General features: G+C 40.3%; 1 protein-coding gene across 2 annotated transcripts in view; it reads left to right on the top strand.

Moving 5' to 3' along the window:
• Positions 1 to 4,616: 4,616 nt before the first annotated feature.
• The window catches only part of dennd4b (DENN/MADD domain containing 4B), a 56,925-nt gene continuing 48,294 nt past the window's right edge, over positions 4,617 to 13,247 (top strand). For both annotated transcript variants that reach the window (XM_079691189.1, XM_079691188.1), the window contains exon 1: positions 4,617 to 4,747. The gene's annotated coding sequence lies outside the window, so the exon portion shown is untranslated. The remainder of the gene's footprint in view (positions 4,748 to 13,247) is intronic.

The raw sequence follows: 13,247 nt of genomic DNA, 5'->3' as shown, positions 1-13,247 counted from the left end.
TGGGGGTCTTTCTTTTGTCTTAGGTCATATTATAATGTGTTTACATGAGTCTCAAATGTTGCACAGTCGACATGCGGTCCAAATATGGTCACACACACACACACACACACACACACACACACACACACACACACACACACACACACACACACACACACACACACACACACACACACACACACACCACCCCCCATCACTTCCTGGTGACAGCTGAGATCTGACAGAGGGATAGCAACATGCTAACTGTGCTCTCTGATGTCTCAATCCCTCCCTCAGTAAACACACACTGTTCACAGGACTCTGACGCGTTCATCCAATCATCATATAGGCTTCAACACGTCATGCTGTATACAGGTTGAGAATACCAGTGTGCTGCATGGTTCTATACTCACACGCTTTGCACATATGTGTCTACAGTGGGGGGGGGGTGCTGTACCTTCCAGAGCCCCCTGAGAGTGGTCCTGGTTCTCTGAATTTGACTTTTTTTAAAGACTTCAGATTATCTTTGTGATTTAGGATTTTCCCAAATTCAGGAGACTAATTATTTCGTACTTACAATGTTAACATTCTCCGTAAACAAGTTGGGATTTTGGAAACGAGAAATGTTTTTGCTTCATAAGAATTTTGAGACTTTTTTTTTTGCATTTCTGAAGAATTTTGCTTTCGCCAATTAAGATTTTAGCAAAAATATTGTTCATTATTTCGTTAGAATTTTCTGGATTTTGTTCTGAAGAATGAACATTCTTGATTTCTGGATGATTTTGCTTGAATTTTGCATCACAAATTCTACTCGATTTTATAATTAAGAGTTTTGACATATTTGGTTTTCACAGATTACGATGAAGCAAATTGCTTAAATTCTGAACACAGCAGAATCCTCCAGAAATCATGAAGATGTTCAACATCACTGTCATAAATGCTGTTATTTGCTATGTACCAAAAAAATAATAAAACTTCTTGAATAATCCATGAAACTCTGAGAGTGAGCTGATTTCAAAAGTGTTTCTCCTGGTTGGAAAATGTTGTGTTTGCTTTGTTTCTGTGTGAGAACTAAACCTCAAGGCTTTAGTTCTAACAGGTTAGTATTAAAATAATCTCTGAGTCAAACAAACCTTTCTGATTCTTACACGTTTAGTTCAGCGAAATAATCTCCACATATTAAAACCACTTTATGATTTCTGAAGTAGAAAGCTAATGTTGGGCTATAAAGGAGCTACAGCAAGGTCACATGACTTCACGTCTTTAAAGTAGAGACACTACTGATATACACCTGAACATCAGCAGGAGAGGACTCTTTAAAGTAGAGGCACTACATACTGATATACACCTGAACATCAGCAGGAGAGGACTCTTTAAAGTAGAGACACTACATACTGATATACAACTGAACATCAGCAGAAGAGGACTCTTTAAAGTAGAGACACTACATACTGATATACACCTGAACATCAACAGGAGAGGACTCTTTAAAGTAGAGACACTACATACTGATATACACCTGAACATCAGCAGGAGAGGACTCTTTAAAGTAGAGACACTACATACTGATATACACCTGAACATCAGCAGGAGAGGACTCTTTAAAGTAGAGACACTACATACTGATATACACCTGAACATCAGCAGGAGAGGACTCTTTAAAGTAGAGACACTACATACTGATATACACCTGAACATCAGCAGGAGAGGACTCTTTAAAGTAGAGACACTACATACTGATATACAACTGAACATCAGCAGAAGAGGACTCTTTAAAGTAGAGACACTACATACTGATATACACCTGAACATCAACAGGAGAGGACTCTTTAAAGTAGAGACACTACATACTGATATACACCTGAACATCAGCAGGAGAGGACTCTTTAAAGTAGAGACACTACATACTGATATACACCTGAACATCAGCAGGAGAGGACTCTTTAAAGTAGAGACACTACATACTGATATACACCTGAACATCAGCAGGAGAGGACTCTTTAAAGTAGAGACACTACATACTGATATACACCTGAACATCAGCAGGAGAGGACTCTTTAAAGTAGAGATACACATGAACATCAGCAGGAGAGAACTCTTTAAAGTAGAGATACTCCTGAACATCAGCAGGAGAGCACTCTTTAAAGTAGAGATACACCTGAACATCAGCAGGAGAGAACTCTTTAAAGTAGAGACACTACATACTGATATACACCTGAACATCAGCAGGAGAGGACTCTTTAAAGTAGAGATACACCTGAACATCAGCAGGAGAGGACTCTTTAAAGTAGAGATACACATGAACATCAGCAGGAGAGAACTCTTTAAAGTAGAGATACCCCTGAACATCAGCAGGAGAGAACTCTTTAAAGTAGAGACACTACATACTGATATACACCTGAACATCAGCAGGAGAGGACTCTTTAAAGTAGAGATACCCCTGAACATCATCAGGAGAGAACTCTTTAAAGTAGAGACACTACATACTGATATACACCTGAACATCAGCAGGAGAGGACTCTTTAAAGTAGAGATACCCCTGAACATCAGCAGGAGAGGACTCTTTAAAGTAGAGATACACCTGAACATCAGCAGGAGAGGACTCTTTAAAGTAGAGATACACATGAACATCAGCAGGAGAGGACTCTTTAAAGTAGAGATATACCTGAACATCAGCAGGAGAGAACTCTTTAAAGTAGAGATACACCTGAACATCAGCAGGATAGGGCCGCTTCAAGTCCCTTCTACATTTGTAGTAACTCCAAACACTTCTCAAACTAATAACTTGCTAAATGAAGCTGCATTATTAAAACGTAAAGAAATAGAGGAACAAGGTTCTCTTGCAGAACTGAGAAAGCTTGGTTCAGAGTCCTGTCTGCTGGCGCCCCCTGCTGCTCTGGATGAGAAACTATTAAATAATATCAAAAGCATCAGAGAAATAAAACCCAGGAACCTGAGGCTGGGTTTTATATCTTATCACGATAAACTAAAACTACTCTGCTTTAAATGTATTCTTTATGGAGTCATTATTATGGTTATTTCAAATCGATCGTTTTGCCTTTTTAATTAAAAGCTATTCAGTTTTACAATCACAAATAACACCAAATACTAACGTTTTATAAACAGGAAACAGAGAATATATTATTAAGTATCATTCTTTTTATTTTCCAACAATTAAATAATTAGTCTAATTGTTTCTGCTCGTCTTTGAAGGTACAAATATTCTGTCTTCAAATGTGTCAAGAAAATCTGTTAAAAAGTGAAAGGCAAATAAATGTATGGATAAACTGCAGAGGTGTGAAGTAACTAAGTACATTTACTCAAGTACTTAAATGCAATTTTAAGGTACATGCACTTTACTTGTGTATTTCCAAGTGTTAAATCAGACTTTAGTTCCACCTGGAGTAAATCCACCAGCTACCCTGCAGTATACAAAGTCATTCAGACTAGCTGCACCTTTACCAGCTTTGAGAACACTTTCATGATCAATCATTATAAAACATATCATATCTATTATTCTGAAATGGACCAATCTGCACAATGACTACTTTTACTGTCTTTCACTAGATTTTGATGATAATACTTGTATACTTTTACTTGAGGAACATTTTGAATGCAGGACTTTTACTGTAACAGAGTATTCCTACACTCTGGTACTTCTACTTTTACTCAAGTACAAGATCTGAGTACTTCTACTTTTAGTCAAGAACAATATCTGAGTACTTCTACTTTTACTCAAGAACAATATCTGAGTACTTCTACTTTTACTCAAGTACAATATCTGAGTACTTCTACTTTTACTCAAGAACAATATCTGAGTACTTCTACTTTTACTCAAGTATAGGATCTGAGTACTTCTACTTTTACTCAAGTACAGGATCTGAGTACTTCTCTCAACTCTGCATATATATGAGTAAAAGTACTAATACCACATTTTGTAAACTAAAAATGAATGTTAATATCTGGTATTGAGAATATTTGAAATATATGATAAAACGAGTTAAAATATTCAAAGTGCAAGTACTTAATACAGAAACATGTCTTCCTGTGGTTCCCCCTCTCCTGCAGTGTGTACTACAGGTGTGAGTGCATGTAAATGGTCTTTGAAAGCTTATTGTCGTTGTTATTATTATTATTATTATTATTATTATTATTATTATTATTATTATTATTATTATTATTATTATTATTATTATTAAATATCCACGAACTGTCATGTACCAGTTCAATGACAGCTGCAGCTGCGTCAAGAAACACGTGATAATACCGGAAACAGGTGACCCGGCATCAAAATAAAAGCATTACTGCTGCACAGATAATCAATGACTGACATTTTATCTTAAAGTACACCTAATTAAGAAGCAGTAGCTGCACAGGGGAGAGGTTTTTTGACTTTTTCAGAATAAATGTCTTGTTATTGGACTCAAGAAAAATATGTGAGTACTTCTACTTTTACTAAGTAGGCCTACCAGATCTGAGTACTTCTACTTTTACTCTAGAACAATATCTGAGTACTTTTACTAAATACCAGATGTGAGTACTTCTACTTTTACTAAGTACCATTCTGAGTACTTATCCCAGCTCTTGAGGTCTTCTGTAATCCAGCATCGTCACCTTTTATTTTGAAACTCCTGACAGGAAGTGGCCGTGTTGCTGCTGTTAGCTTGAAGCTTCTCCTCCGAGCAGAAGCAAACATGGACGTCACATGTGAGAGAATGACCTAAACATGATCCTGCTTTCTGAGGGGAAAACCAGCCGAGACAACAAGGTAGGATCCTCTCTGTCACACCGGGACCGCCTTTATCCTCCTCTCTACTGGCGCCGGTCCCCGGTAAAGTCCGTTAGAAACCGGCTGTTAGCTGAGGGAGCTAAATATCGTTTAACGGGAATCTCGGAGCCGGCGCCCATTATCGGACACGCCTCCGAGCGACAGCGCTTCTTCTATTTCTCCCCGGAAAAAAACACATAACGAAACTGAGCGAGCTTCACACAAATGTTAATGTGTTTAATGCTTGATGTGTGTATATATACACATGTGTGGGAATGTATTATATTTGAAAAACCTTGCAAAGTGTGCGTTAAGACCAACTTTGAGGCATTTCTAGCGACACGATGCACGAAATACATAACGCGTTTAATATTAATAAACACAGGCTACGTCCGATAATGGAACCAGACTCTTTCCTGACGCCGGGGTTGAAATAGCGTTGCGTTGCAGCCGCAGGCCACCATCGTCCGTCACAGTATGAGCCCACACACACACACACACACACACACACACACACACACACACACACACACACACACACACACACACACACACACACGAGATTCTGGAGGATTTGAAGTCCAAATGTTTACGAAATGTTGAAACATCAAGTCGTGCAGTCCTGTCCGATAATGGAAGCAGCCAAACGGGGTTTAAAAGCTCAACCAGCTGCTCGGGGCCTGGTGTGTGTGTGTGTGTGTGTGTGTGTGTGTGTGTGTGTGTGTGTGTGTGTGTGTGTGTGTGTGTGTGTGTGTGTGTGTGTGTGTGTGTGTGTGTGTGTGTGTGTGTGTGTGTGTGTGTGTGTGTGTGTGTGTGTGTGTGTGTGTGTGAACCTTAAACATCAACAGCAGTAACATGCTTTGTAAGTAGGCTAAATATTGTACACAAAATCTGATTTGTTAAATATGTGATATATGATAGTACTTACATTTGTTTACCTGAGTAAGGATTTGAATGCAATACTTTTACTCTTGGAGTGTTTTCACAGTGTTTTTAGTACTTTAAATGCAGTAGAGGCTCTGGGTACTTCTCTGTCGGTGTGTTTGGGGCAATAACGATCCGCTGCAGGCCTCTTTAAAGAGGCCCAATTCTTGTTTAGGGGTGTTCCCTTCCCTGTAGTGCATGTAAATGGTCTGCAAAGGATGAAATCCCAGGTTTTCCTGCAGTGATGCATCTTCATGAGATCTCTGAGCATGGAGCCTGAACGTCAGCAGGAGAGGACTCTTTAAAGTAGACACTACATACTGATATAAACCTGAACATCAGCAGGAGAGGACTCTTTAAAGTAGAGACACTACATACTGATATAAACCTGAACATCAGCAGGAGAGGACTCTTTAAAGTAGAGACACTACATACTGATATACACCTGAACATCAGCAGGAGAGGACTCTTTAAAATAGGGATGTCCCGATCACCTTCTTTTGCTCCCGATCCGATTCCCATCATTTGATTTTGACAATTTGCCGATACCGATTTTTCCCGATCCGATCTTTATGCAATGCATTGAGAAAAAAAAGAAAAAAAGCCTTCAAGTTGTCCCTTAAGGTTATTTTTTTTAATTTAAATTGGATATTCTATCCAACATGGATATAGCTTCTTTCTTTCACAGCAGCATTGGATCAGTTCAGTTGTGCAGCATTGCATCAAAACAAAATAAAGCTTGTCAGTACTCGTTAGCTTACTGCTACAATTAGACACTGCGCCCACTCTGTTGCCAGATTTGAGAGAAATAAGCAGGTCTATGAAAACAAGCCCCAAAGAAGCAACACATACATGATGTTCTGTAATTTGAAACCAAAACTAAGGCCTCAGGATGACTTTAAGACTTGAACATGGTCATTTTTGTTTTGTAACATTGAATAAAAAAAAAAAAAGAATCCCGATCGCCGATTTTTTTATCCCGATTCCGATCTTTTGAAAATCACGTGATCGGCTCCGATCCCCGATCACGTGATCGGATCGTGACATCTCTACTTTAAAGTAGAGACACTACATACTGATATACACCTGAACATCAGCAGGAGAGGACTCTTTAAAGTAGAGACACTACATACTGATATACACCTGAACATCAGCAGGAGAGGACTCTTTAAAGTAGAGACACTACATACTGATATACACCTGAACATCAGCAGGAGAGGACTCTTTAAAGTAGAGACACTACATACTGATATACACCTGAACATCAGCAGGAGAGGACTCTTTAAAGTAGAGACACTACATACTGATATACACCTGAACATCAGCAGGAGAGGACTCTTTAAAGTAGAGACACTACATACTGATATACACCTGAACATCAGCAGGAGAGGACTCTTTAAAGTAGAGACACTACATACTGATATACACCTGAACATCAGCAGGAGAGGACTCTTTAAAGTAGAGACACTACATACTGATATACACCTGAACATCAGCAGGAGAGGACTCTTTAAAGTAGAGACACTACATACTGATATACACCTGAACATCAGCAGGAGAGGACTCTTTAAAGTAGAGACACTACATACTGATATACACCTGAACATCAGCAGGAGAGGACTCTTTAAAGTAGAGACACTACATACTGATATACACCTGAACATCAGCAGGAGAGGACTCTTTAAAGTAAAGACACTACATACTGATATACACCTGAACATCAGCAGGAGAGGACTCTTTAAAGTAGAGACACTACATACTGATATACACCTGAACATCAGCAGGAGAGGACTCTTTAAAGTAGAGACACTACATACTGATTATACTCCTGGACATCAGCAGGAGAGGACTCTTTAAAGTAGAGACATTACATACTGATATACACCTGAACATCAGCAGGAGAGGACTCTTTAAAGTAGAGACATTACATACTGATATACACCTGAATATCAGCAGGAGAGGACTCTTTAAAGTAGAGACACTACATACTGATATACACCTGAACATCAGCAGGAGAGGACTCTTTAAAGTAGAGACACTACATACTGATATACACCTGAACATCAGCAGGAGAGGACTCTTTAAAGTAGAGACACTACATACTGATATACACCTGAACATCAGCAGGAGAGGACTCTTTAAAGTAGAGACACTACATACTGATATACACCTGAACATCAGCAGGAGAGGACTCTTTAAAGTAGAGACACTACATACTGATATACAACTGAACATGAGCAGGAGAGGACTCTTTAAAGTAGAGACACTACATACTGATATACACCTGGACATCAGCAGGAGAGCACTCTTTAAAGTAGAGACACTACATGCTGATATACACTTGAACATCAGCAGGAGAGGACTCTTTAAAGTAGAGACACTACATACTGATATACACCTGAACATCAACAGGAGAGGACTCTTTAAAGTAGAGACACTACATACTGGTATACACCTGAACATCAGCAGGAGAGGACTCTTTAAAGTAGAGACACTACATACTGATATACACCTGAACATCAGCAGGAGAGAGGACTCTTTAAAGTAGAGACACTACATACTGATATACACCTGAACATCAGCAGGAGAGGACTCTTTAAAGTAGAGACACTACATACTGATATACACCTGAACATCAGCAGGAGAGGACTCTTCCACTGCGCTCACATACCTGTGTGACAGCAGGATGCCGGTGACTGTCGGGACGTGTCGCCTCTTGTAGAGAATTTGTCGTTGCACAGGAGAACCTTTTAAAGTTCAACGTAAGGTAATGAATTGCGTACACAAGATCATTTATTCCATGCGTTCTTCTTCTTCAGAATAGAAGTCGGTAGAACACTCTTCTTCTCTCTGTACCGTATCCCGGCATTTGTTTATTTTGTGAGTATTGTATTTGTTCTCCATCGATGCTTCCTGATCTCCAGCCTCTGCAGAACACCACTGTGTATATTCACATGAGATATACTGTGGTACAATGTGCTCCTTCTTTACTGAGTTTATATCAATATTTATATTATTTGTATATATTTATTAACTTCTAATGTTTCTATAAATATATAACTTTTTTTTTTTTGGAACATTCTTACTTTAACTTCTTATTTTGATATAAATATTTTATTTTATTTTAGATTTTATTGGACATTTTACTTTAACCTCTTGTATACATTCTTTTTTTCTGTTATTTTTTATTGATCTTTTATGAATTGTTATCTTAAAATGGAGTAACTGTCATTGTCGGTGTTGTTTTTTGTCATACTGATATTCTGAACAGTCTGAGGTTTCTCCCATGTTCCCCTTTAAACTGTGGGGTTTCTCTGGAAGTGTTTCCTTGTACGATGTGAGGGTCTAAGGACAGAGGGTCTAAGGACAGAGGGTCTGAGGACAGAGGGTCTAAGGACAGAGGGTCTGAGGACAGAGGGTCTAAGGACAGAGGGTCTAAGGACAGAGGGTCTAAGGACAGAGGGTCTAAGGACAGAGGGTGTCGTTTCCTTCTCATACTGATATTCTGAACAGTCTGTTGTATTAGCTGTAAAGTGTCTCTACTGTCGGCTATTTTTATTATATGTCCAGCTCTTTGGCTCGACCACAAATCGTTTATAAATGTGTTATATAAATAAAACTTGATTTGATTTGAGGGGGTAAATTTAATATTCTGATCTAAAATCCTCTGCAGCTCTGTAATGGACTACCAATTATACAATAATAATATATAAACAACACACAGTAATTACCCAAATGCCCCCGACAGTAACGTTAGCCATGTGTTGCAATGCCACACATATTTGTCGTTAGTTAATAAACTCGTCTTTGAGATTTAACCCCATCGAGTTGAAATGTAATCATAAGATCTCGCCGTTCCTCCTGCACGCCTCGGCGAAACCAAAGAAGTAAACACTTTCCAAACCTGATCCTCCAGATCCTGTACACGCCTCTTTACTCAAGTACTACTTTACTTCAGTCAAAGCACTCCATCCTCAAATACTGGATCCAAACAGCTGACCATCCGGGTGACGGTACCGTAGGGTGGACTATTGGTGCTTTCTCTCTTATTTACATAATGAGAATGTGATCAATACTCATCAGTGGATATTTAGGCTCAGTGGGTCGAGACGGATCATCTGTCGGAATCAGGACAGGATGTACTCTAATGAGGACAAAACTACACCGTGTTACAATGTCACTGTTAAATAACGTATTTCATTGTTCATTGGTTTTGTATTTGGTTAATTGTTTGGTTTATTAAGTGGCTGATTGGATGGTTGGTTGTGTGTTGTATTGGTTGGTTGTTTGTTTGTTTACCTAGTTTATTGTTTGTTTTATTGGTTGGTTGGTTGGTTGTTTAGTTGGTTGTTTGTTTTATTGGTTGGTTGTTTATTGTTTACCTAGTTTATTGTTTGTTTTATTGATTGGTTGGTTGGTTGGTTGGTTGTTTTATTGGTTGGTTGTTTGGTTGGTTGGCTGGTTGTTTACCTAGTTTATTGTTTGTTTTATTGATTGGTTGGTTGGTTGGTTGTTTAGTTGGTTGTTTGTTTTATTGGTTGGTTGTTTGTTTGTTTACCTAGTTTATTGTTTGTTTTATTGATTGGTTTATTGGTTGGTTGTTTAGTTGGTTGTTTGTTTTATTGGTTGGTTGTTTAGTTGGTTGTTTGTTTTATTGGTTGGTTGTTTAGTTGGTTGTTTGTTTTATTGGTTTGGTTGTTTGGTTGGTTGGTTGGTTGTTTACCTAGTTTGTCGGTTGGTTGGTTGGTTGGTTGGTTGGTTTGTTGGTCGGTTGGTTGTTTACCTAGTTTGTCGGTTGGTTGGTTGGTTGATTGTTTGTTTGGTTGGTTGATTGGTTGTTTAGTTGGTTGTTTGTTTGGTAGGTTGGTTTGTTGGTCGGTTGGTTGTTTACCTAGTTGGTTGGCTGGTTGGTTTTAAATTAAGTGGTTGGTATTTTTAATTGCTATGTTCTGTTGATAGACTGATCACAATAGTGCTGAGCCTTTATGAATCCTGCATGCTTTAACACCCCCAGATTGAAAACGGCTGATTACAAATATATAATGTATAATGAATATAAGAAGCACCGCTATACTGAAGGATGCACCTCCAGGACCAGATGGACCTGTGCAGGGGTTCAGGAGGGGGGGGGGGGGGCTCACAGCATGTCCCAGCATGCACTGGGAACAAACATATTGCCATGCTCCCCTGCGTGTGTCTGGGACGGAACTCAAACTGTAAGATCAACAGAGACCCGCTCCTCTGCATTCCTGCTGCGCTGCTGCCTTCACTGACTCTGTTTTCAGTGGGATTGCGTAACACCCTCCACAATGAGGGGGCTCTCTGAGGACCTGAACACACCCCTCAAACATTTCTTCTGTTACATGTCATCGTATGTCCTGAAGGGTGTGCACAGTGTTCTCAGTGTTGATCTCTGTGTTACACGTCAGATGTGGAAAGTAACGGATGAATCCGTTTCTCATGTCAACAAATCCCCTGTTATTCCGCCTCTCTGGATCCTCTCTGACTTCCTGTCTGTGGCTCTGCTCCGAGCCCATTGGTTCTCACTGAGGAAGTCAAATGTTTACAAATGTATAGTTTAATGTTTAAAAAGTGAGTCAGTTAATCAGTGATCTGTTAGCTGTCCAGCTCGGTTGTGATTGGTCAACCTCTTAGAGATGTCCCGCCGCTTAACCTATCAGGTACAATGTGCCGGAGCGCTAGCCAATAGGAGAGCGAGTGTTACACAGTGATGTCACTATGAGTCCAATGGAGGGATTTTAGCCTCTGCAGACCATTTACATGCACTCAAATCTACAGAACACACTACAGGAGAGGGAAACCCCCCGAAAGAAGAATTGGGACCTTTTCAAAACAAAAATCAAAAAAGGAAGTTCCAGGAATAAGAAAAAGATATACTTGGAAAATAGAATAATACCACAATGCAGTAGAATATCTAGGGTATGCTGTAATAATATACGGATATGTGGAATTAAGTAGCTCTTAAAAATGTATGAAAATACAAGTGTTAAAGTATTATTGTGTATACTTGTGTATTTTAGGAAGTGTCCTCCTCTGTGCACAGACTGCATCTCTAAATATAGACTCAGACATTTAGCTCTCCTCCTGCAGGAGTCTGCTCCTCCTCTCTCACTCAGTCTGCAGCTACCCCCCTCCGATGATCACTGTTTACTGCCCGACTCTGGGGGGGCGCTGTATCTACCAGGAGCTCGCTGTGGGACCCTCAGAGACCCAGAGAGAGGCTTCAGGTAGCCCAGCAGAGAGGAGGTCTCACAGGAGCTCCCTGTGGGACCCTCAGAGACCCAGAGAGAGGAGGTCTCACAGGAGCTCCCTGTGGGACCCTCAGAGACCCAGAGAGAGGCTTCAGGTAGCCCAGCAGAGAGGAGGTCTCACAGGAGCTCCCTGTGGGACCCTCAGAGACCCAGCAGAGAGGAGGTCTCACAGGAGCTCGCTGCGGGACCCTCAGAGACCCAGAGAGAGGAGGTCTCACAGGAGCTCGCTGTGGGACCCTCAGAGACCCAGAGAGAGGCTTCAGGTAGCCCAGCAGAGAGGAGGTCTCACAGGAGCTCGCTGTGGGACCCTCAGAGACCCAGAGAGAGGCTTCAGGTAGCCCAGCAGAGAGGAGGTCTCACAGGAGCTCACTGTGGGACCCTCAGAGACCCAGAGAGAGGCTTCAGGTAGCCCAGCAGAGAGGAGGTCTCACAGGAGGAAGGAGCAGAGGGCGGGGGTCCAGACTACGGCCCTCAGCTCGCTCTCAAAGTATAGAATATGGTCCACAATTTAAACTTGTGCTTGTCTTATGTTGTACTTTTTAAATATATACGCACACATATATTACACAGTGTTCGTGTGTTAGGAAGCAAAGTTTTTAAAGTTGAAAACATTTTCTAAAAAATGTAAGTTGATGAGAAAAAAGCCCAAGAACTTATTTACATATCAAACTGGAAATAGACCCTTCATGTTTCCTCTGATGATAATCAATCTGAAGCTTCTGTGTTCAGGGATGAGCTGCCAACGAGATGCACGACCCCTCTGGAGAGCGGTGGTTTTCTTAAAGCATTTTCAAGTATCAAGAATCATGTCCCGACATTTGATTGATTTTGCTAATTTGTAACTGAACTTGTGAGGCGATCAACCTCTAGAGAGCAGGGGTACTCAAACCTTTTTGTTAAAGGTCCAGTTGTGAATCTTATACAAGGTCAATGGTCCGGATCGATGCCAGTAAAGTCCCCCGTCCCCCCCCCCCCCCTATCCCCGGAGCGGAGCAACGAAACTGAAATTAAGAAGCAGTTTTGGCGGGCGGTGCCTGGGGCCCCCTTGAGGGGGTTTCCCGACATATCGTTGCAGTAAGTTAAAGGGTGTTTCATGTTGTCGTTGCTATGGACCTTCTTAATCTTTTTTTATGTTCTTTTTTTTTTTTAAGAAAATTGTTACGTTTATTCTGGTTTGTTTTGTGTTTATCTTTTATTTTTAATTTATTTATTTATTGAATGTTTTGTGAGCTGAGCTGTGTGGTTTTATATTTTACGTCTCTCTCTGTACAGCACTTTGGTCTGGAGGTTTTAAAGTGCTATAT

This window comes from Notothenia rossii (genome assembly GCF_949606895.1).
Source record: "Notothenia rossii genome assembly, chromosome: 7".
Lineage (NCBI taxonomy): Eukaryota > Metazoa > Chordata > Actinopteri > Perciformes > Nototheniidae > Notothenia > Notothenia rossii.
The sequence above is the reverse complement of the archived record's forward strand: the minus strand, read 5'-3'. Positions and strand labels throughout refer to the sequence as shown.